This window comes from Dendrobates tinctorius, unplaced genomic scaffold (assembly GCF_039654945.1).
Source record: "Dendrobates tinctorius isolate UK_male_01 unplaced genomic scaffold, ASM3965494v1 ptg000117l, whole genome shotgun sequence".
Lineage (NCBI taxonomy): Eukaryota > Metazoa > Chordata > Amphibia > Anura > Dendrobatidae > Dendrobates > Dendrobates tinctorius.
Window position 1 is genome coordinate 4,372,315 of NW_027361785.1, and position 25,538 is coordinate 4,397,852.

Here is a 25,538-nt window from a genome sequence, read left to right on the forward strand (position 1 = left end):
CAGAATCAGCAGCAACCTCTCCCTATACTGAGATCGGCAGAAGTAAGATGGCGGTCGGCGTGCACGCCCTTTTATACCCCCTGTGATGCCCACCAAAGCAAGCCAATCACTTGCATGCCCTTCTGAAAGATGGTGGTGACCCCTGCCTATGTCATCACGTTGCCCACAGTGTCCGTGGATCCTGATTGGCTGAAAAAGAGCGCAAAACAAACTTTTGAAACGCGACTTTGGCACGTAAGTCGCCGACCTCGTGGCCGACCTCATCCTAGGGTCGGGTTTCGTTTCATGAAACCCGACTTTGCCAAAAGTCGGCGACTTTTGAAATTTTTCGACCCGTTTCGCTCAACTCTAGCCAGCAGCGAGCAGCTCCAGAGTCTAAGTCCTTTTTGCAGCCTACTGAGCATGCCCGTGGAACGACCTCTCATTGGAGGTCGGAGGTCACATGCTCAGGTCCTCAAGCGGCTCAGATTGGACCATCAGGAATGTCCTGGAAGGATGCTGCTATAAAAGGTTTGCATGGCTACTCGGCCATGTGCTAGTATAGACTCTTGTTATATTCTGTATGAGTGATGATGGATGCATGTATCTGGTGACTGACTTATTATGACTCCCCTCCCTTTGATTCGCATGTTATAGGGCTATTAGAGTCAGAGTCAGCGCCTTGTAGTGGCTAAGTCTAGTGCCACAGTACTTTCAATTCACAGCACCTTTCTTAGCACCATATTGTGCCATTCAGCACAAGGCACCTAAGTGACTGCAATAACCTGCGCGATGCTGTGCGCAGTCTATCGGTTTCCTTAACCTAGTCAGGGTGGATAGTGGTGTCCGTCAGAGTGGTGCAGTGCGCACTAGGTGCGTTACTATTTCAGTTGCTTCCTTGCTGGCACCGCGGCTGTAGCGCCGAGCGCTAGTGTACTAGAGGGACTCTAACCACGTGTCCTTGGGGCAGAGTCCTGTGACTACATACTAGTGCTCATCCGGCTGAGACCTGTGAGCTGCTCCACTGTTTGTACTGTGTGACTACTCGGTTCTGTGGAGAAACAGAACTCACTCCAGTGCACACCGGGTGACATTAACCCACGTGTGTTCATTTATTAGTTGCCGTATATCATCCGCCATTACCAAGCAGCAGGTAACATCTCTGCACGGTGGACCCCGGGCTGCGAACACACCTTGATTCCATCTCTTTTTTCTCAGTGCATTCCGCTAGCCCTAACACTTAGTCCCAGGAGCTGCTCACTGCTGGTTAGTTTGGATTGTAATAGCTGGACCTGGCAAGGCTGCAGCAACCAAACCGACAGCACTAGCCTGGGCAAGACGCCGGGATCGGCATCTCTGCTGATCAGCCTCCTCTGTGGTCGGGAAAGAATGGAACACTTCTGCTGACATAGTACATTGAGAGGGCAAAATGGAGGAAATATACACTCCCTGGTCGACTCCCTCCACACGACCAGGTGGATGCGGCTTCTTAGGTGGTACAGAAGTTTTGGCGCGAGCCAGGCAGACCCTAATTAAATGACCAGTCTGCCTACAGCTAAAACATGCCCCCAAACCACGATGAACCGCAGGCAACACCATTGGGGAACCAACTCCTCCCACCTGCCTTGGCTCATCCGACTGCACCAGTGAGTCCTCCTCCCTAGCAAGGACTACAGGGGGCATATTCACCAAAGCCGCAAAAAACTCGTCCACCGACTGTAAAGATGGTGAATCGGCCAGCAGGGAGAAGGCCCAGGATTGGGGATCACCTTTAAGGAGGGATATGATAAATCACATCCGCTGTTCCTCACTCCCTAATGAATGAGGGTGGAGCATGAAGTGTAGCTTGCAGGCCTCCTGAAAAACCAAAAAATCTCTCCCTCCAGAAAACCAGTCTGGGAGAGATAACTTGGGTTCTGGTTGAGCCTGCACCTGAGCTGAGGCCCTGAACCCCACCCCAGCTGCTGCTCCACCACACCACGCAGTACCCCTTGCTCCTCAGTGAGGGTCTGCAGCAATTGGACAAAGGTCTACATTTGAGCCATGGCTCACCAGAAAAAAATGGGCAGTTGGTAATCTCACTATGTGACTGGCCCTGCGTGACGCGACCCGACGATCGCTCAGTCACAAAACCAACATATACAAACAAGGGGACACCAGGGACACAATTACAACGTTGGGCCCTGCAATTGGCACCAGGGAAATGGATACCTCCTGCACTCTCCTAAGGAAGTGCCCTGAACTCTCCTGACGTTCCCTATACAGGTTTTTTTCAACCTGTCGCCGACCAGGATACCTTTGTCCCTCACTTGCCCTGAACCTACCCCTTACTAGGGAACTGGCAAGTGCGGACACTGGTCCCACCACTGTACTAATAAAACACCAAGGAAAAATAACAGACAGGGAAAAACAAACAGAACTTATCTTCCTCTGCTGTCATGCACCGGACAGCAGAGTAAGGCACCCGAACATCGCTTTCAGCTGTATGGCCACTGCACCAGATAAGCTGCTAACACCACTGCTCCAGATAACTCCTCTCTTTAGAATGGTTTGCTTCCAAAGGACCTGTATTACCAACAGATAGCTGGTGTACCAAGTGACCTTATATAGGAAGGTGGGGGTGGTCACCAGCAGCTGACTAACTAAACATGTAGTAACACCAGCGGCCACTGGGGGAAAAACCCACCAGCAGACTAAATAAACATGCAGTAACACCAGCGGCCACCGGGGGCAAAAACTGATATTAACCCCCGATGGCCTGAAAGGAAAAAAGTTTATATCAGAGCAGCCCAAACTGATGCAGATCCAAAAATGGATCGTGACAGGGGGTCATTGGGTGCATTCTCAACATGCTTTTAACCTGCTTAGTCCAGTCTCACAACAGTGAATTACTCCCTTAAAACTCTGGGAGATTGATGAGCATGGACCCCAGGGGTAAGCTGACCCTTGGGGCACCCTTAACCATCTGGTCTGTTGACTCTGCATCCGTGGACTGCATCCTGTTGACTACGCCAAATGTAAGCAGGTACTGAAATACAGCACACAGGGATTGCAGAGCAGAACGGTATAACAGTGCTATTTATTTTTTTAACAGTGAATAATAAAGTAATCTTCTTGCAGGGAGTTAATAAGCAGTGGCAAAGAGATATTAGGGTAACAAAGATTAAATGGAATAAGCAGAATGAGTGCAACAGTCTAAGTTTCAAGCAACACTTATCGTGGTGTAAGAAGATGAGCCGAGACAGAGTCAGTGGTGTCCGGTGCCCTTTAAGGCCGGAACTATTGGGACTGTCACCACTGTTGGCGGGGGAGGTTTCTTCTAGGAGGGAGCGACCTTTCTGTTGGACATCAGTGGGTGCGGGGCATATAAGTAGACCTGAGCGTGGGAATGGGTCAGACTTGGCGGGAAGATGACAGGTTGACTCCCTCTCCACTGCTCACGCTGACAATCCCACATCACTCAATACCCAGTGTACAGACTTTGAGACTTCCTTTGATGTTGTTAATTTACCGTCTGAACCTGTGCTTTCAGATACCTCTGTTTTGCCTGTAATAGAGGATAAACTGCCTAGAAACTATTCCGTAAGGCCGCTGTCAGCGTGCTCATGTCTCGAGTTCGGAGGCATACCTGAGGAATCTGCATAAAGGACTGTTTCCACATTCCGGCGCACTCAAGTCAAGTAGGACCGCATCTTTCAGCACCACTTTTTGGATCTCTGTCCAATGCAGAAGTGAAGTCGAATGGGTAGAGGGCATGCCCAAAGAAGTCATACCACCTCAGGAAATACAGTTGGCAGTGAATCTGGAGGACCGTGGTCAATGAAAGTCACTCCGATGACTGAACCTCAATACATACAAGAGGGTCAGTGTGTCTTAGAACAGATGCGAGCTGAACTGTCCAAACTTGCGCCCACCCAAGTACATCAAATAGAAGAGTTACTGGGGTGATATCAGTCTGTTTTTTTGAACCATGAAGAGGACTTCGGCTGCACCATGGTTATTACTCACGAGATACCAACCGGAGATACAGCACCTATATGGGAGCACTACCGGCAGTTGTATCAGGAAGATAGAGAAATGCTCTGTCAGATGCAGCAAGCGGGTGTCATTAGGGAGAGCCAAAGTCCGTGGGCAGCTCCCATTGTGCTGGTGCGGAAGAAGGACAGGTCCCTGAGGTTCTGTGTGGACTACCACAAGCTTATCGCCCGTTCCAGGGATACTACCTGTCTATCCCTGGAACAGGTAGTGTAACCGTTACTCGAACTTCTGAAGGGGGTACCCCCAAATGCCAAGAGTTGATCCATCCTTTGGGAGGAGAGGCAGGAGAATGCGTTTTGTGAATTAAAGAAGACTTTGACCAAAGTTCCGGTACTGACTTATGTGGACTTCTCTATACTGTTCATTCTCCACACCGACAGGAGCTTGCATGGACTTGGGGCTGTGTTGTCGCAGGTGCAGGACAGACGAGAAAGGGTGATCGCTTATGCTAGCTGGTCCCTTCAAGATTCTGAACGCAACCCGGACACCTTCAGCTCCTTCAAGCTGGAGTTGCTGACGATGGTGTTGGCCATGATGGAGAGATTCGCAGAATACCTCTCCGGCTCGTAGGTGCTAGTGCGCACCGATAATAACACGTTAGCACATCTAGACAATGCTAAGCTAGGGGCCTTGGAACAACGTTGGGTGGCCTGGATGGTGAAGTTCCGGTACAAAATCGCCTATAGAAGGGGAGCAGAGAACTTGGGGCTTGTGTTGAGAGTAGGCCATATAGGGTGAAGTGTCGGGTCGGTATGGAAGGACCTGTGTACGAGGTTTATCCAGAAGGGGAAGAGAATGCGCCCACCAAAGTGGTCCACAGGAGTAGGCTTTGGCCATGCCTCTCCCAGGACCCCATACTGAGAGAAGAAATTCCTGGAGTTCCTGAAGAGGTGCCTCCTGTGGCCGTGGAATATGATGAAGAAGAAAGTTTTGAACAACCATCTGAAAATTTGGCTGCCGATCAGAATCCTGAGATTCAACTTTGTCTTCACAAGAAGACTCCACTATTCCTTCCAATCTCTGAATGAACAATGGCTGGACAACCCCCCATTCGGTATAATCAGGACCAGTTTATTTGGTGGCAAACCGCTAGAACTGACAACAGACTCTCTAGCTATGCTCAAGATGTCTCATCATGGAATGGTCAGTGAAAAGACAGGGGGGTGTAAGAAGATGAGCCGAGACAGAGTCAGTGGTGTTTGGTGCAAGTGATAAGTTACCGTGTCTTTATATCTTTTATTCCTGAGCATTGTATTTGTATGTAATTTCCACTGTTCCTTTACTGGTCTTGCCTCCCTGCGTGGAGTATTACTTGTTAATTGTCTGTTCAGTAAACCCTTGTTAAACCCTTCTCTGTCTCCGGCTAGTCACTGCATCCATCGGACCTCTCCTTCTTACACTAGCTCCTGGTGAGGTACGTAGTCCACAGTCCGATAGGAGTAGTAGTACCCACCACGGGCGGCGTAGGGTCCTGCATTGGGGTTCAAGGTTAGCGATCATGCTTCTGACTGCAGCGGGCGATCTCCGGTTTTATCTGCTGAGCTCCTAGTCCTTAAGCCCGCGCAATCAAAGTGGGAAAAACTATAGAAGTCTCTGTACCAATCAAGGGGTGATGCGTGCTAGCCGGCCAAGGAAAGCGCACTTCAATGTCCTGTAACCAGCCCATGATGCCCCACAGTCCTATGTTCAACCAGGTGCAGGGCGCTTCCCACACTCACTGTCCCACTGGATTGCTGGAGCGCTCAGGAGGTCTCAGCCGCAGTACGTCGCTGCACTGCTGCTCAGAGCAGGGAGCATGCTTCTCACCCCCCTGCACTCTCCCCAATGGCGGGAAACTGTCTCTTGCTTTGCGTACTTTCTGCTCTGTCCTGTGACATGCTGGCTCTTCAACGAGGTCCAATGCAGGATTTACAGCTTGGGCAAATATAAGCACGAGTCCTTTGCTTGTGGAAATCAGCACCCAGTAGTTCGCTGCAACAAGCCAGGTAAGACGACCACCTGGCCTGCGGGCCTCTCTAAAGGGACAAACCCCGGTGAGTGTATCCACGATGTACCCATGGTTAAACGGGTAGTCCAAAAAGGGTGCAGCGGCTGAGTTGTGGGTAGGCTTCACATACAGCTTTTTCATTCACATCTTTTACACCACGCAGCAAAGAAGGTACTTTCCTAGCCCCCATTTTTAGAATCTGTTGGTGTCCCCACTGCGTATTGTCAACAAGAAAAGCAGAATAAATTTTGATTAATACATCATTTATCACACAAAAAAAGCTCGTCCATAAATGATGGTATATCCAGAGAAGATTCTTCTGTTGTTTATGTTTCGCTTGACAGAGCAGTTTCTTTTGTTCATGAGGCAGGCCCGGAAACGCTTATGGGTAAATATGAAACGGAATCAACTTTCCGTCTCCTTCCGATGCACCCTCATTGCCATCACTTATTGGGTTGCTGCATAGATGAGTTGTTCTACTACAATACCTGCTGTTATGGACTGACCTGAGTTGGAGTAGTGATATTGCAATCACTAGGGGCAGCACCAGCAGACAGCGTAGTCAGGGAATTTCCAGACGTCGGTACATGAAGCAGTAGTATAGATGGGAGGATAAGCAGGAATCTTAGGAAATAGCTATAGGTCGGTGCACGATAGCAGCAGTAGAATTTTGGTAAGCAGTAGGTGGAAAGACGCTAAAATAAAAGCTGGGAGCTCAATAATCTGGCAAGGAAGGAAGTGCAGTGCCAGGTTTAAGTAGGGTGTTCAATCAGGACATCACAAGGTTGATCCAATCAGGAACTCAAGTTATAGACAATCAGGAACTCAGGGTAGAGACAATCTTGAACAACACATGTACTAGAATCTGGTTTATCAAGGAAATGTTTAGCAAGCCGAATAGCTCAGAGGTATGCGCTGCCACCTTGTGCACAAGAGCTGCTGAGTTAAAGTTGTGACACCTGCCTGCCAATGGGGTGCTCTATATCGTACCATTATTTTGAGTTGTTTAACTCTTTCTTGGTATTGGTGGTCTGTTATGAATTTGGGTCTAGATCACTCACAACCTGAACTAAAGGTTTTCTGTTTGGTTCTTTGTGCCCAACCGTATAATAATTTTAGTAATTTGAATCATATTATAGGGGCTTTCTCTGAAGTAATTTTAGCATGGTCCAAGGCAATACTGAGGGTTACATGGTAGGATGTCAAGGACAAAGTCGAGAAAGCACGTGGAACAGCTAATTGCCACATTTCTCATTTTGTGCATTCTAAATCCGGTGTAGTGCTATGCCATTTGTAGGGGGATAATCATCGCTTCTTGGGGGATGATAGCATTCATCTGAATGACATAGGATTGAATAGATTCTTGTCAGGCCTTCAGTACAGGGTCAATCAGGCATTGTTGTTGTTGAATAAGGGTCGGGGCTCAGTGTAGGTTTACACAATCCCCTTTGTGGTGGTAAAATTATTGGTTGAAGAGTATGGAGCTGAAGACTAACTTGCCACCCATTTCTGATTCCGAATATTATACTTGTTTTTAAGAGATTGGTTATATGAAAGAATAAAGAAAAATAAAAGCTGTGGCCCATCCCGTCCATCAAAGAGTTATGAGTCATGTGCATTTTTGGGTCTTAACATGGGAGGGAGGCATCCTGTTATTTAATCCATTTAACACCAAGGGTGGTTTGCATGTTAATGACAAGGCCAATTTTTACAATTCTGACCACTGTCCCTTTATAAGGTATGCAAATTGCCTCTTCAGAAAGAAAGAGGACTTTTACTCTCCAACGTCAAATCAGAATCTCAATTTGCAGACATGGTGTTTCGAGCTATTGGCTCTCATCAGTGCAAAGTATGAGATCTGATTTGGCTAGGTGAAAGGCTCTGGACTGAGGTCTAAGGGGTAAGGTTTCGCCTTGTGGAGAGTGACATACCAGCTCTGGCTTGTCAAGGTAAGGAGGCTTATTCACCATGCAATGCTCCTCTGGGAAATTTTATATGCAAATTGCCTCTTCAGAAAGAAAGAGGACTTTTACTCTACAGCGCCACCTATTGGTAGTAGCGATCCTACAAGTCACAATCAACCCTTTAATGAGTCTTGTAATATGACTCTGTCTAATATGTCACTCTCCACAAGGAGAAACCTTACTCCTTAGACCTCAGTCCAGTGGTAAAATTTCTTTGATACTACTTGCGTTTATTTGTGAAAAAAACAGAAATTTGGCAAAAATTTTGAAAATTTTGCAATTTTCCAACTTTGACATTTCATGCCCTTAAAACAGAGAAATATGTCACACAAAATAGTTAATAACTAACATTCCCCACATGTCTACATTACAAGAACACAATTTTGGAACCAAAATTTTATTTGTTAGGAAGTTATAAGTGTTAAAAGTTGACCAGCGATTTCTCATTTTTACAACACCATTTTTTTTAGGGACCACATCGCATTTGTAGTCACTTTGAGGGGTCTATATAATAGAAAATACCCAAAAGTGACACCATTCTAAAAACTGCATCCCTGAAGGTGCTCAAAGCCACATTCAAGAAGCTTATTAGCCCTTCAGGTGCTCACAGGAATTTTTGGAATGTTTAAAAAAAATGAACATTTAACTTTTTTTCACAAAAAAATTAACTCAGATCCAATTTGTTTTATTTTACCAAGGGTAACAGGAGAAATTGGACCCCAAAAGTTGTTGTACAATTTGCGCTGATACACCATATGTGCAGGTAAACCATTATTTGGGAGTACTGCAGAGCTCGGAAGGGAAGAAACACCGTTTGACTTTTTCAATGCAACATTGGCTGGAATTGAGATCGGATGCCATGTCGCGTTTGGAGATCCCCTGATGTGCCTAAACAGTGGAAACCCCCCAAAAGTGGCACCATTTTGCAATGTAAACCCCCTAAGGAACTTATCTAGATGTGTGGTGAGCTCTTTGAACCCCAAAGTGCTTCACAGAAGTTTATAATGTAGAGCCGTAAAAATAAAAAAATCTTATTTTTTTCACATAAATGATCTTTTCACCCCAATTTTTTATTTTCCCAGGGGTGAAAGGAGAAATTGGACCACAAAAGTTGTTGTTCAGTTTGTCCTGAGTATGCTGATACCCCATTTGTGAGGGTAAACCACTGTGTGTGTGCATGGCAGAGCTCAGAAGGGAAGGAGCACCGTTTGACTTTTTCAACGCAGATTAGGCTGAAATTGAGATCAGATGCATGTCACGTTTGGAGAGCCCTGATGTGCCTAAACAGTGGGAAACCCCCAATTCTAACTCCAACCCTAACACACCCCTAACCCTAATCCCAACCATAACCAATACTCTAACCACAAACCTAACCCCAACACACCCCTAACTGTTATGATTGGGTCACCGAGGAGGAAAGCAAGACCAAGCTAAGCCACAGAAAACCAGAGGGGTTGGTAACTAAGCGGATTGCAGACCCCTGATCCTATCCACACAACTAGCAGTAGTCGTGGAGCATACCTACGATGATTCTAGACGCCTCGACACAGCCGGAGAACTAAATAAGCCTAAAGCAAGAAAGGGGAAATCTAAACTGCCCCAGAGCAGACCCCAAAAGAATACATAGTCCCCAAACATATATTGTCGGTGAGACAAGATGAAAATAAACGCAGGTAGGAAAATAGGCTGAGCAAGCGATGGGGCCCAAACTAACTAGACAGGACAGGGATGACACTGTCTGCAATCACGCAAAAAAGCCTGCAAAAAATGCCCAACACTTCTGATAGAAAAAATACTGAATTCACTAGACTTCGCCCACTATATCAGCACTCTGGTATATTCTGAAAACAGAGCAAAGAGAGGCCAATCTAATAAGGGACAAAAACAAACTGGCACAAACAGTAACATAAGGATGGAAATTCAGCACAGCCCCAGCCGGGGCTGGCTGACCACACAAAACTGAAATAGACAAAACCAAATCAAATGTGAGCAATAGCAAAAGAACACTTAGCTTGAGCATGCAGAGACTGAGCTGGAAACTAAGACCTCAAGAGGCAGGAAAAAAATCACCAGCAGGGATAAAGGGAGTTGGCTATCTTAAATCCAGTCAGAAACTCCCAATGTCCAATCGTCCTCCTCATTATCAGGTGGCAGGCTTCTGTTAATTAGATCAGCTCCATTACCTCCTGTAACCACCAGAGGGAGCCTGGAAAGAGAACTCGCGACCCCTCTGTCAATACAACCATCTCCACTACCTTCACCAGCAACCAGAGGTAGGCCAGAAAGTGAATTCACAACACCTAACCCTAACGCCAACCCTAACCATAACCCTAACCACAACCCTAACTCCAACACACCCCTAATCTTAATCCCAACAGTAACCATAACATTAGCCACAAACCTAACCCTAACACAGTCCTAACCCTAATCCCAACCCTAACCCTAACTTGAGCACCAACCCTAACCCTAACTTTAGCCCCAACCCTAGCCCTAACCATAAAGGGAAAATGGAAATAAAGACATTCAGTCCATGGGCATTAAGTCCCAGGGCACATGGAAGAAATAGTACATCCATTGTCAGAAAAGAGTTAAAGGGTTGGGTCGTGGTCTTGGCAGTCTGCAGGAGAGCTGATCAATTTGACAACAGCACTGGTGCCAGAGGTAATGTAGTGAAAAAGAAAGACATAAAACAATATGAAATTCGGCAGAAAATATATATGGGGATCTTTACGGACATTTTCCTTAAGGCTGGTTTCACATTAGCGCTTTTTAAGCGCACGCACGGCCGGGGGTAGCTCCGCCCCCGAGCCGGCTCTCTGCCCAGCGTGCCCGCCCCTTGCTTGTAGCACCGCCTCCTAGCGGACAGCGGCGCCTGCGATCGGCGCACCCTATCTTTAGCATAGGGTGTGCAGATCGTGCGCAGGCCGTGCGCTAGTTGCGCTTTGACCTGCGCTGCGCACTTTAGACGGTGCGCCGTGCGCGCCAAAATCTGAAAAGTTCGATTTTGGCGCGCACGGCGCACCGTCAAAGGTGCGCAGCGCAGGTCTAAGCGCAACTAGCGCACGGCCTGCGCAAGATCTGCGCACCCTATGCTAAAGATAGGGTGTGCCGATCGCAGGTGCCGCTGTCCGCTAGGAGGCGGCGCTACAAGCAAGGGGCGGGCACGCCGGGCAGAGAGCCGGCTCGGGGGCGGAGCTACCCCCGGCCGTGCGTGCGCTTAAAAAGCGCTAATGTGAAACCAGCCTAAGCATTTATGGCAATACCAGAAATGGTTCAGGGTAGTGGGCAACCTCTTTTACCAAGAAATTTCTAATACGTTATAGTAATTAAAAAACACTTTCATAGATTTAGGTTTTGGTCATAGAACATCCTATACTACCTTTGAAGTTGCATCTGAATCACTCATTATACCTTTTACCATGAACAGAATGTCATTATTGATGTCACATTTAAATGCTGGCATTGTTACAGTTGTATTAAGCAAGTGACGAACAGCTATTCCTGTGTAATCGTGATACAGTGTGCTTTCATTCTAGGCTAGGGGAGTGCTGTTTAGTTAAAAACTGTAAAGGGGAAGAAATGCTGAAGAAGCATTGGGGTTCCTTTATACAGAGAATTAGTGGGGATGCCAGAGGTCAGACTGTGCGAAATCATAAAATGATGGCATATTATAGTGGCATGCCTTAACTTACTAAGATGGAAATACTATTAACCTGCATACTGTAAGTGATTAAATTTACCTGACTGATTGATCCATTTGTTAATCTAGGTAAAACGAAATCATATACAAAGATTGCAGATGTGCTTTTTTGTACTTATATCCTTCCAAAGGGAGATGATGCAGTCATATCTCATCAGATATGTTATTCCAGATTTTGTCCAAGAGCAACCTTGTCAAACTTCTTGTCCCTTTTCATCAATTAATGCTACTTGCCCTTGGGCTTCTCCTCAGGAGTTGTCAAGACTCATGTAGTCAATTGCATGTGGAGCATGTTGACCTTGTTTGGTATTACACTTGATTTGTGGACAATAAGAGAAAGAATCATGATCTTCACTTCTGCTACCTTGCAATGACTGCCCATATGAATTATAAGCAATAGATATTTCTTGTCACATGAAGTTAGAAATGAACCTTTATAACATGGCAGTTATATTCAAAAGTTATTTTTGAAGTTCTTTAGTTTCTTTCTTTATAATTGACAATGTTTTTGCTTCTTGAAGCGACAGTAATGTAAAAATCAGCCAAGCAAGTCATGTTCTGCCTTCAATAGAAGTCCTCTCATTAAACTAATTACTTGTTTTAAAAATTTGTATCGATCCAAAAAGTAACCCCTTAACAACACAATTATTTGGTTCTTGAAGACAAAGTACAGCATATTTATCAATACTACATAACTTAGGTTAGAAGTCTTCATATTCCCCATATTCATCATAGTGCATCATGCGGTTTGATAAATATTGCATATACATAAGAATCTGTATGGTTATGCAAATGACAGATCAGAGTGTCAGCATAGCGTGATACAATTCTGTCAGATGAGAGAATAAGAGCACACTCTGAGGAGAAGATGGAGCACAAAATTACTCATCTTCTTCATTGTGTCAGACTGCACTCAGATGTCATCCAAGTACAGTCCAATGATGCAGTGATTTTTTTCCTCAGAAAAAATTGGACATGTACACGGCCCTATAGGATAACTTTGGTCTGAGTTCGATATGATGTTTTGTTAGATCACATACAGATGGATAATACGTGGTGGGCACCTGGCCTTAGGCTGTCTAGTCTAGGTTTGCACCATCTACTAGTTGACTGATTTTGTGCTAAAAATGTATGAAAAAAACTTTTTTTTGGCTGACAATGTCACACCTCACACCAGGATCAGACTGAGGCGCCTAGGGCCAACCAGCGGTATTGACTCTAGGGGCACACACTACAGCTACCATAAACCTTTTTATTACTTGTTCATTTTTCAGCCTCTGTCACTAAAACTGTAATTGCACTACACTATATCAAAGTGTTTTTTTTTTGTTAAAATGGAAGAAACACAAGATGACTGTCAATCGTCATTGGTCTGGAGCTCCTTCCATGCAAAATCTCGTCTTGTGGGGTAAGGATGATTCTGAGATATTTCAGGTATCAGCCCAGAACTACATGGGAGAACCTGGGCAATAACCTGAAGAGAGCCGGGATCACAGTCGTAGACATTACCGTTAGTAGCACATTGCGCCGTCATGAATTAAAATCTTGCAGGGCACACAAGATCCGCCTGCTCATGCCAGCACATGTCCAGGCCTGTTTGAATTTTGCCAATGACCATCTGGATGATCGAGAGGAGGAATGAGAAGATGAGACCAAAATAGAACTTTTTGTTATTAACTCCACTCGCCGTGTTTGGAGGAAGGAGAAGGATGAGTACAACCCCAATAACAACGTCCCAACTGTGAATCAGGGTGGCAGAAGCATCATACTTTGGGGGTGCTTTTTTGCAATGGGGACAAGACAACTGCACCGTATTGAAGGTAGGATGGATGGGGTCAAATATCGCGAGATTTTGGCCAACAATCTCATTCCCTTAGTAAGAACATTGAAGAAGGGTCATAGCTGGGTTTTCCAGCATGACAATAACCCAAAACACAAAGCCAGGGCAACTAAGGCTACTTTCACATTTCCGGTTTTTATCATCCGGCATGATGCGGCAAAATTTTGTAAAACCAGATCTGGCACCAGTTGGCACCGGATCCGTTTTTTTACCATAGACTTTCATTATCCTCACCTCGCCCCTGTCTGTTGGTGTTCCTCAAGGCTCTGTCCTAGGACCCCTACTATTCTCCATCTACACCTTTGGCTTGGGACAGTTCATAGAATCCTACGGATTGCAGTATCACTTCTATGCCGATCGCACGCAGATCTACCTATCTGGACCCGACCTCGCCTCCTTACTGACTGAAATCCCACAATGTCTGTCTGCTATCTCAGCCTTCTTCTTTGCTCGCTTTCTCAAACTGAACATGGACAAAACAGAATTCATCATCTTTCCCCATCTCACTCTACCCCTCCACCAGACCTATCCATCAATGTCAATGGCTGCTCGCTTTCTCCAGTCCCGCACGCTCGGTGCCTTGGGGTGATCCTCGACTCTGCGCTCTCTGTCAAACCACATATCCAAGACCTCGCCTCCTCCTTCCGCCTCAATCTCAAAAATATTTCCCGGATCCGCTCATTCGTCAACCACGAAACCACAAAAACACTAGTGCATGCTCTTATCATCTCCCGCCTCGACTACTGCAACCTCCTACTCTCTGGCCTCCCCACTAGCACTCTGGCTCCGCTCCAGTCCATCCTACACTCTGCTACCCGACTAATCCACCTGACTCCCCGCTATTCCCCAGCCTCCCCACTATGCCAGGCCCTTCACTGCTTCTTATTGCCCAGAGGCTCCAATTCAAAACCCTAACCATGACACACAAAGCCATCCACAACCTGTCTCCTCCATACATCTGTGACATGGTCTCTAGGTACCTACCCGCAGGCAACCTTCGATCATCTCAAGATCTCCTTCTCTACTCTCCCCTTATCTCTTCTTCCCAAAACCGCATACAAGACTTCTCCCGTGCTTCCCCCATACTCTGGAACTCTCTGCCGCAACGCATCAGACTCTCACCATCAACGGAAACCTTCAAGAAGAACCTGAAGACCCACCTGTTCCGACAAGCCTACAGCCTGCAATGATCCTCGGTCTACTGAACCACCGCACGACCTGCTCTACCCTCTCCTACTGTATCCTCACCCATCCCTGTAGACTGTGAGTCCTCGCGGGCAAGCTCCCCTCTCCTTATGTACTTGTGTGTCCCTTGTCTTACACATTTATTATAGTTGTCTATATTTCCCCTTTTCACATGTAAAGCGCCATAGAATAAATGGCGCTATATAAGTGCATAATAATCATAATAATTATCGCCGCATTGCGTCAGATGGGCATGCGTCCGGATGCGGCAAAAATTGCCTGTCCGGCGTCTGCAAAAAACGTTCCCTGCAACTTTTTTTGGAGCGCCGGACTGTTTTTTACAACAGCGCATGCACGGAAGATGTGAATATTAACCCTAGAAGAGCATGCCCGGAAGCTGTGAATATTAACCCTAGAAGAGCATGCCCGGAAGATGTGAATATAGAATTAATCTCTCGCTCTCACCCCCCGCTCTCTCTCACCCCCGGATCCATGGTTTCTCATGCGATGTCGCTTTAAATGTCGGCTGCACCGTATCCGGTGAAAAATGATGATCCAGTGTCTACGGCTGCTGCTGGATCCGGTTTCACAACTTTTCGCCACAGCACGTCAGATGAGAAAAACCGGAAATGTGAAAGTAGCCTAAGGAGTGGCTCTGTAAGAAGCATTTCAAGGTTCTGGAGTGACCTAGCCAGTCTCAAGAACTAAACCCAATAGAAAATCTTTGGAGGGAGCTGAAACTCAATGTTGTCCAGCGACAGCCTTGAAACCTGAAAGATCTGGAGACGATCTGTATGGAGGAGTGGGCCAAAAATCCCTGCTGCAGTGTGTCCAAATTTGGTCAAGAACGACAGGAAACATCTGACCTCTGTAATTACAAACAAATGTTTCTGTAACAAATATTGAGTTCTGTTTTTCTATTGTATCAAATTCTTATTTCATGCAATAACGTGAAAATTAATTATGTAAAAATCATACAATGTGATTTTCTGTTTTTTTATTTTTAGATTCTGTCTCTCACAGTTGAAGTGTACCTATGATAAAAATTACAGACCTCTCCATTCTTTGTAGGGGGGAAAACATGCAAAATCAGCAGTGTATCAAATTCTTATTTTTCCCACTGTGTAATGCTGGGTGCATTATATACAATGTTATGAGTCGGAGTGGAATCCTTCAAGCATAGTGGACGCATCTTTAAAGGGATTCTGTCAGCACATAATGACTGTTCAAACCAAGCACAGGCGGTTTCCCTCTGTCTCCATCCTTCTCTGGCTCTATGAAGCCAGAACTGTCAATCAAGTTAGAGGGGAGAGGTGGAGATTGAGGGAAAATAAGCAGGGCTTCTTTTAATCAGCCATCCTGTTCTGACAGAGACCTTTTATGGGTAACTTGTCACCTTGAGAAAAGCTATTTATCTGCAGATATGGGGTTAATCTGCAGGTAAATAGGGTTTAAAGCCTGGTTAGTTGGCTTAATGGAAAAGCATTGCAAACAGGGAGAAAATTAAGTTTTATTCTTCCTGCTACAACTTGCTTCCTGTCATAGGGTTGGTGCAAGGATGGAGACATTACAGTCACCACTAACTACAAAGTGAGTATGCTGTAATAATGTTCCGGCTCCTTATTTGCCCAGGAACTCCAAAAGGGCTCCTGACCGTTCACGCGGTTCCCTGGCCCAGCCTGCCACTGACATGAACGTAATGCACATCCCTGCACTTTTAAAGGACCCGCTGCCACAAATATAAATGTATTGTATATATTTAACTCTGCAGGGTAATCAATACAGAGGAGGACAATTTTATATTACAGGAGCATTTATGTAAACTAGAAGCTTAGGCTGATAAATGGCAAATTAGCTTTAATGGGGATAGATGTAAGGTCATGCACTTGGGTAGAGCAAATAAGATGTATAATTATGTGCTTAACTGTAAAACACTGGGCAAAACTGTCACTGAAAAAGACCTGGGTGTATGGGTGGACGACAAACTCACATTTAGTGGCCAGTGTCAGGCAGCTGCTGCAAAGGCAAATAAAATAATGGGATGCATTAAAAGAGGCATAGATGCTCATGAGGAGAACATAATTTTACCTCTGTACAAGCCACAAGTGCAACCAAACTTAGAATACTGTGTACAGTTCTCGTCTCCGGTGTATAAGAAAGACATAGCTGAACTGGAGCGGGTGCAGACAAGAGCGATCAAGGTTATTAGAGAACTGGGGGGTCTGCAATACCAAGACAGGTTAATAAACTTAGCATTATTTAGTTTGGAGAATCGAAGGCTTAGGGGTGATCTTATTACAATGTATAAATATAAATGGGACAATACAAAGACCTTTCTAAAGATCTTTTTACTCTTAGACCTATGACGGGGCCAAGGGGGCATCCTCTACATCTGGGGGAAAGAAGGTATAAGTATAATCACAGATGCAGATTCTTTACTGTAAGAGCAGTGAGACTATGGAACTCTCTGCCATATGATGTTGTAATGAGTGATTCACTACTAAAATTTAAGAAGGGACTGGATGCTTTTCTTGAAAAGTATATTACAGGGTATATACACTAGTTTCCCTAATATTGTGTTGATCCAGGGAGCTAGTCTGATTGCCGTATGTGGAGACGTGAAGGATTTTTTTTTTCCCAATGTGAAGCTTACTGTTTGTCACATGGGGTTTTTTTTTGCCTTCCTCTGGATCAACATATTAGGGCAAGTTAGGATGGGATATGGGTTGAACTATATGGACTTAAAGTCTTCCTTCAACCTTAATTACTATGTTACTATGTTATTCCTATTCAACAGCGTGGATAACATCCACAAATATCCCATTATTCTGATACGGATATGGTCACTTGCTGACCCGTGGATCTGTTGCAGCTGATATTCCTATATATACATTTTAATTCTAACAAAGGATAAATCAGGTCAGTATAATCTGAGTAAGACCGGGATCATGTTACCCTGTGTGATGTGAGAAACTCCCACGAGTCTCTTGTATCAACACCCGGCCCTGCCACCGGCACTCAGGATCGGAGCTGCGGCTGCATGTATTTCTATGCAGCTGCAGCTCCGGTCCCAAGTGCCGGGTGTTGATACGAGAGACTCGTGCGAGTTTCTTGCATCACACACGGTGGTGTGATCCCGGCCTAACAACTTAACCTGTCCATTGGATAAGACCCTATTTTGCGCTGATTTCTCCTACAGCTTCATCGTTTATGCGCTGCTTACAAGCAGAGGACAGCTGATGGAATACTAACTGCTCTCTGCGTCTGGGACTAAGGCTTCCTGCGACTGGGAGATCACAAGTTCCCACTACTAAAGGGAATGAATATTCACTGCTCCCCACTCCCATAGGCATATAGAGCAGTAAATTTTCTCTTTATTACTGGGCACACGTGATCATATGGCAGCTGCAGGAAGCCGGCGGCTGCAGGTAACACTGCCCGCTACTAAATAGAAATTAATATTCATTACTCTCCATGCCCATGGGAGTGGAGAGAAGTGAATATTCATTCCCTTAAGTAGAGGGCACTCATGATTGTCCGGCCACTGCAGGTGGTTGCAGCTAACAGTGTGTCCGCTATTAAAGAGAAATGAATATTCACTGCTCTCCACTCCCATTGATGTGGAGAGCAGTCAATATTCATTTTTCTTTAGCAATGGGCACAGGTGTTAGCCACAGCAGCCAGTTCTTGCCTCCTGTGACCCACTGCTCCATCGCTGCCGCTCCCCTACCTCCCCATCCAAAACAACAGCAGGTACATCTGGACTATAAGACGCACCCCCCATTTTCCTCCAAATTTTTGTAGGAAAAAGTGCATCTTATAGGCCAAAAATATTATTTTCTCTCTCTCCTTGGCAAGGGCCCTGGGGATTTCCCCAATACCCTGTCAGGCCAGTCCAATCCTGCCTCACATTGTATGTAAAAAACACACTTTTTCAACACAATCAAGCTTTGTTTTCTGGAAATCTGCAGGGAGATGTCCGGCACCTGTGCACTGCAGCATTCTGCTCTACCCTCAACAGGGCAGAGCAGTGTGCCTGCACTAGAGCCACGGCAGGAAGGGAAGAAGAGGACGGCATCGTATGAAGATGGGAAGCGCCGGACCGGACGGCGACTCTCATTGGACCGGACCAGATGCCGGGGTGAAAACGAACGCATGGGCCATGCACATACAATGAACAAGTCAGTAAGACAGTGTTCACACCACCAAGAGACTGGAACACAGAGAGGCACAATACAACAAAAGTGAAAAAATACTCTGCTGTAAAAAATTTTTAACAATGAACATCAAGTGCTAGTAAAAAGATGATAACAAAACAGGGTGTTTAGTTGATAGGTTTTTTGCAAAAAATGTACCCTAAGCCGCTCACCAATGCCAAGGTATACCCCTCAGAGCAGTCCTATCCAATATATTTAGAACCTGACCATGACATGGTCAGGTTTTAAATACATTGGATAGGACTGCTCTGAGGGGTATACCTTGGCGTTGGTGGAGAGGCTTAGCATACATTTTTTGCAAAAAAGTATCAACTAAATACCCTGTTTTGTTATCATCTTTTAACTAGCACTTGCTGCTCATTGTTAAAACTTTTTTACAGCAGAGTATTTTTTCACATTTGTTGTATTGTGTCTCTCTGTGTTCCAGATGCCGGGGTGAGTATAATCTAACTCTTTTTTCTTATCATTCAGGTTACATCGGGGGCTTATCTACAGCATTACAGAATGCTGTAGATAAGCCCCTGATGTCGATGCCGGCAGCTCATAGTCCAAAAAATGGGTGACAGATTCCCTTTAAAGCAATTGAGTGCAACCATTTCCTAATTTTGATATGTAAGCTGTTTTTTTGTATGCACTTGTTCAGACTAGTGCCATCAGTTTTCTGTTATTTGTACTTTTAGTATGGTAGTCTGTGGGTGGGTCGCTGTGGATTTATGCATGTGCTCCAAGGACTTGGGTAGGGAGAACTGAATGCTGCACTGGGACAAGGACATGGATGTCCTTTTTAATGGTGGCTGCAAGGCAGTGCTGCAGTGCTTCCAGCTTGCAGGAACTGCTATAGAAGGTGAGGACATCAATGACTGAACCAGGGCAATCCTAGGTGTCGATAGCACGTGTTCTTTCTCAGGGTCCAACTAGATCCTGGCTTCCATAATGTTCACCCAGTGTGCCGTCAGGGAAATGTAGCATCCCTGACCACAAGCACTTGTCCAGATGTCTGTAGTTAAGTGGACCTTCTCAGTCACAGCGTTGGATAGGGCACAGCTGTTGTTATGGGAGCAATGCTTGAGTAAGGAGGAGAGGGTACACCGGAATAAATAGTGATGGCTGCGGACCAAGTACTGAGGAATGGCCGCCTCCCTGAGGTTGTGGAAAGGTTCCATCTCCACAAGTTTGGAAATATGGCCATTTAGTTTTGAAGCCTGTAGGTTTGTGGCTGCATATTTACTGTTGTGTTCCAAGGACAGGGGAATCAACAACTGAACACTGCACTGGGAAAAGGACATGACTGCTTATGGTGGTTGCAATCGTGCAACAATAGGTGCAGGGTGGGAGGCATCTTTGCCTGTTTGATGAACTGGGTATTGGCGTGCACGTAGAACAGGTGAAGATGCAGTGGTGTCGCCCGCAGACACAGTTTATAGACCCTGCCGTTTGGCCCAACTAGTCGAGTGCTTTGCTGTCATGTGCCTGAGCATGCTGGTCATGGTTAGGTTAGTAGTTGTGCTGCTCCTTCTGATGCTGGCATGGCAGATATTGCAAAAGTCCTTTCTGGGTTAACTGGACTGTCTTTAAAAAAGCACCAGACTCGGGAATACCTACCATTTGGCCTGGCAACTTGACCCATATTGATAATCTGGGGAGCAGTTACCCACCTTGTGTGTCTGGCTACCCCACTACCTCTGCCTGCCTATTGTGGTGCTGCAGATTCCTCCCCCTGTGCACTGCTGTCCTTGCTCTGCATGTCACCTTCCAAGGTTGGGTCAGTGACTTCATCGTCCACCACCTCGTGTTGCACTTCTGCACCCTGGTCCTTCTCCTGGCTTGCTGATCTAACACCATCACTTATTGGCAATTGTACCTCATCCTCCTCTACCTCTTGAGCAGAAATTGCATTTTTCCACCATCGCCTTCTTGTGAAAGTGGCTGCTCAAATATTTGGCCATCGCTACCTACGATCTCCTCATGTCCCAATTGAAAAGGACAAAGTGAGAAGCGAGAATCTCTAAATAGAAATGTGAACAGCTCTTCAGAGTGTCCAAGTGTGGGATCACTTGTCTCAAGGTACTCGGCATGGTAGGAGGAATGAGGATCAAAGTGAAAATTATGTGGTCCAGAATCAAGGCTATTGAGACTGGACCATCTGGAAAACAAGGTGGTGCTAGCAAACTGACTGGAAGCTTTATCTGCTATCCATCCAACCACTTTTTCACACTGGTCCGGCTTCAAGAGTGGTGTTCCATGCACAGCTACAAACTGGGACAGGAAGCTAGGTCCATATGATGTGTGTCTTTGTTGTGCTCCCGCATCAACCACAGTTTTACCTTGCCCACTGCTTTGGCCTCTACTTTCACCATCAGCATCATGTCCACTTCCTGGTCCCATATCACGTGCCTTGCCCATTTTAAATTATGTATGATATTTCCCTGCTGAAAACATTTTGCAAGATTGCCATCATAGGAAAATTTGTTCACCTCAGATAGACTTGTTACACTGCAGTAGCTATATAGCAACCAACTAAGTCTGGCTGTATGCTTTTGACGTACAACAGGCCCAGTATAAATGGTGTATAATATTTCCCTACTCTGAGAAATTTGGTGGATTAAGAGCAAAAATAATATTTTTTATCCCTGAGGAGGGCTTTGGTATGAGTTGCAGCAGAAAGGACGTGCGATTAACCCTGTCCTACACTATCCCATGGACAGTATCTCTCCCTAAGTGCTGTATAGCAGCATTAATATTGATTATAATTAGCCCTAATAAGGACTGTTGTTGCAGTTGAAAGAAATATAAATAGTGTCTAATTCCTGCCTATACACAGCTAAAACTTTGTTCCTAGTTCAGCAGCACCTCTCCCTGCTCTGCCTGTTTCTGTTCGTACACTGTGCCTAAAATAGTGTATTAGGTTTTATATAGACCTGATGAAGCTACGCAGCCAGCCAATCACAGTAATGCCACTACCAATATGGCTATGGCATTACAGTGACGGGAGGGCCATCCCCGCTTGTTTATTGGCAGTCTAACAAGCGCCAAACATGCGGGGCATGAGCACGAGCATTCAAAATTACTCACCGAGTAACGAGCATTTCGAGCATCCTGATGCTCTAGTGAGTCATGAGCAGTAATTAGCATTCTTGCTCATCACTACTTCTAACCCTTCTCCTGCCTGCAGAGGTTGTCACTCACTCTGCAAAAACAACTGAAATGTGTTTTGATTAAAGCAAGATAGCTTGCCAGCACAGTGAGGTGACAGGTTACTGCCTTTATTATACTCCTTTGAAAGTGAAGAGTGGGAGAGAGCGTAAGGAGTACTCAGCAAAGTGAGAGACAGTCAAACACAGGCAGTCACAGACTGATGGAGCTACAGCTTTAAGTGACTGATTTACCACACCATACAATTCTGTATTCACAGCCAAGCAGTTCAGTACTGCTGTAATGTGTTTCATGCTGCTGTTTCTGTCATATAGTGGCCAGAAATCGTAAAATATCTCATGTACATGTAGGGTTCGAGCAGGCTCACAGGATGCAGTGACGAGACACGAGACTGAATGTGGGGTGAAATAAACTTTTATAAGTTTTAAAGCCACAAGAGCTAAACTGCTTAAATCAAACAAAGGAGAAACACCTATTTGTCCTCGCAGGGACTCGTAAAACAACTTTCAAACAAAAAGGGTCCTTATTTTTCTATAGTGCACTTAGCCTTCTGGGCGTCGCTCGAGTTCACGACCACTCAGGGGTTGCAGATGTAGCTGTCTTGTAATCCACGTTTAACCGGAAGGACTCGTGCTCGTCCGGCCCTGAAGAAACCGGAACGGTGGGGCGCAGCAGGCCCTGAAGAAACCAGAACGATGGGGCGCAGCAGGCCCTGAAGAAACTGGATGGTGGGGCGCAACGGGCCCTGAAGAAGTGGGGTCGGTGGGGCACAACGGGCCCTGAAGAAGCTGGCACGGTGGGGCACAACAGGCCCTGAAGAAATGGGGTCGGTGGGGCACAACGGGCCCTGAAGAAGCTGGCACGGTGGGGCACAACAGGCCCTGAAGAAATGGGGTCGGTGGGGCACAACGGGCCTGAAGAAGCTGGCACGGTGGGGCACAACGGGCCCTGAAGAAACTGTTCAGGGGGTCAATCTCCCAGGCGTCCGTTTAGAGGCGCTCGTTCCCCAGCCAGGTCATGACGCAGTTTCAAAAAGAGACATAAACGTTAACAAATTCTGCTCAGTGTCCCCTCAGTAACCGGGACGGGCTCTGAGGCCGCCTATAGCGAGGTGACGTCCCCTGAGGTCGGTGATGACGGGGCCGCAGCTGTGGGAGAAGACAGGGGGGCAGTGTCCTGGCCACTGTACCGGATTGCTGTGTTGTCGCAGCGGTCGCCTGAGATCCCGGTCCTGTCACACCACGGAGGGAATCAGCGGCCGTCACTTTATCTGAATCTTTGCGGGGGGAAACTCCCGGGGAGAGTCTCTTACGCGTCAACCTTCGGTCAGTCTCAAATTTCCCTTTTTCAGACTCCTGCCTGTCTCCCTTTTCCACACCGTCAGTTGCCACAGTCCTCTCTCTGCCGCACGGCTTCCTCTCTCCTGTCAGGCTCTCTGCCAACTGCCACCTCAGCGCGTCCCCTGCTCCTTTTACCCTCGCCCCGCCCCCTGTTGCCCTGACAACTTCAGTCGCATGTCTCCCTTTGTAATCCCCCTGATGTGGTTTCTTCAACAACCCTGATGGCGGTCCCCCTGGTTCCAGCCCAATCACTGTATGGGGGTCCTCCTCCCCACATTCCCCCACCCTGTAAGCTCGCCAGTCCTCGGGCGAGGGTGTTAGTCTATTGAGATTGGTCTGTAAAGGTGTCAATATTTGTTGCCATACGAACTGGTCTTGTTCATACCGTTCGGGGGGTTTGCCGGCTGTTGACCGCTCGGAGCGTCTAAGTTCGACTGGGGTGGAATCTTCTGGGGTGGTGGACGTCGGCGAGCTGCAAGATGCCGGTGGGTTAATTGTGTCAACTGGCTCATTATTGGGTGGAGGGCCCTTGGGAACTGGAGGGAAATCCTCGTCGTCTGAGTCCCAGCATATGGACTCCGGTTCGGATGTCTTCGGGACGGGTTCCAGTTGCTTCGGGTCGGAAGAAATACACAGGCGTAACATATTACGATGCACAATGCGAGTAGGCAGTGTTTCATCCTGCTCGGGCTGTATTTCATACACAGGTCCTTCTGAATGGATACGGCGTAGTACCCGATAAGGACTCTCTTCCCAACGTGACTCCAGTTTATTCTGGGGGCGTTGATCTAGTACAAGCACACGGTCCCCGCTTTGGAGATGGGTAGGGGAGGTTGTATTCTTCCCGGGGTGTTCCCAGTCTTGAAGTTTGGTATGTACAATTCGGTGAAGAGTTTGCAACCTGTGGCGATGATTTCGGACCCAAGACGACACTCCGGTCCAGGGCCGAGGCTCTTCGGGGTCCAACTCTACCTCCGTGATCCCTTTACCCTCTCGTCCGAACAGCAGGAAATAAGGAGTATAGCCCGTTACTCGATGTACCCGATTATTATAAACCCACACTAATTCAGAAACATATTCAGGCCAACGAGCTTTCTTGTCACTCTCCAGAGTGCGTAGCATTTGAATCAATGTCCGATTAAATCACTCACAAGCCCCATTCCCTTGCGGGTGATATGGGGTGGTCCGGGATTTATCAATCCCATAAAGATGATGTAGTTCCTCCATAACTTTCCCCAAAAAACATGCTCCCTGGTCGGAATGTATGCGTTGAGGACAGCCGTACACTTGTATAAAATTTCTGCAAATTGCGGAGGCGGCTGACTCCGCGGTCTGGTCTCGAGTAGGGGTGACCACAGCGAATTTAGTGAAATGATCCACCATGACGAGGCAGTGTTCGTATCCCTGGAATGCGGGACCAATGTGCAGATAATCCACCGTCAAGAGCTCCAAGGGTTCTGAAGTCACAATCGTCTGTGTTGCGGCCCTCTGAGCAGGCGGTTTGGCCAATTCACATAAGCGGCAAGTACGACAAACTTCGTCCACAACAGCCGACAAGCGTGGGTGATAAACTTTCTGTTGTAACCATTGCAAAGTCTTTTTGACTCCAAAGTGGGCCCCTTTTTCGTGAGCCTCTCGAGCCAGTTCGTGTAGTTGAGCTCCGGGCGTAACCACCTGCCAAACAGTCGTTGAGGTTGTTTGCGAAGTGATCTTACGGTACAGTAATCCCCTTTGGATAATCAGTCTCTCCCATTGTCGCAGCATCAGCGACAGGTCTTGGGTCAAAGCTTGTCGTTGAGTATCAGTGGGTAATTGACCAGCGGCGACCCATGTCCGGAGAAGTCCAACTTCTTCATCTTCTTGTTGCTGTTGTATCCACTTATTACGAGATTGTTCCAGGATGCCCCTGTGGGCCTCTGGGGAAGATACTTTTGCATCAACATTGGTGAGCACGGCAGCGGTAAGAGCGAACGGTATTTCCTCTCCTTCTAATTCTTCGTCTCGATTCTGTCCAGGAGTTGTATGTCGAATCCTAGAGAGAGCATCTGCATGAACATTCTCGGCCCCTCTTTTGTAAATAATCTTGTAATTGTACTTCGCCATTCGGGCCACCCATCGCTGCTCCAAAGCCCCCA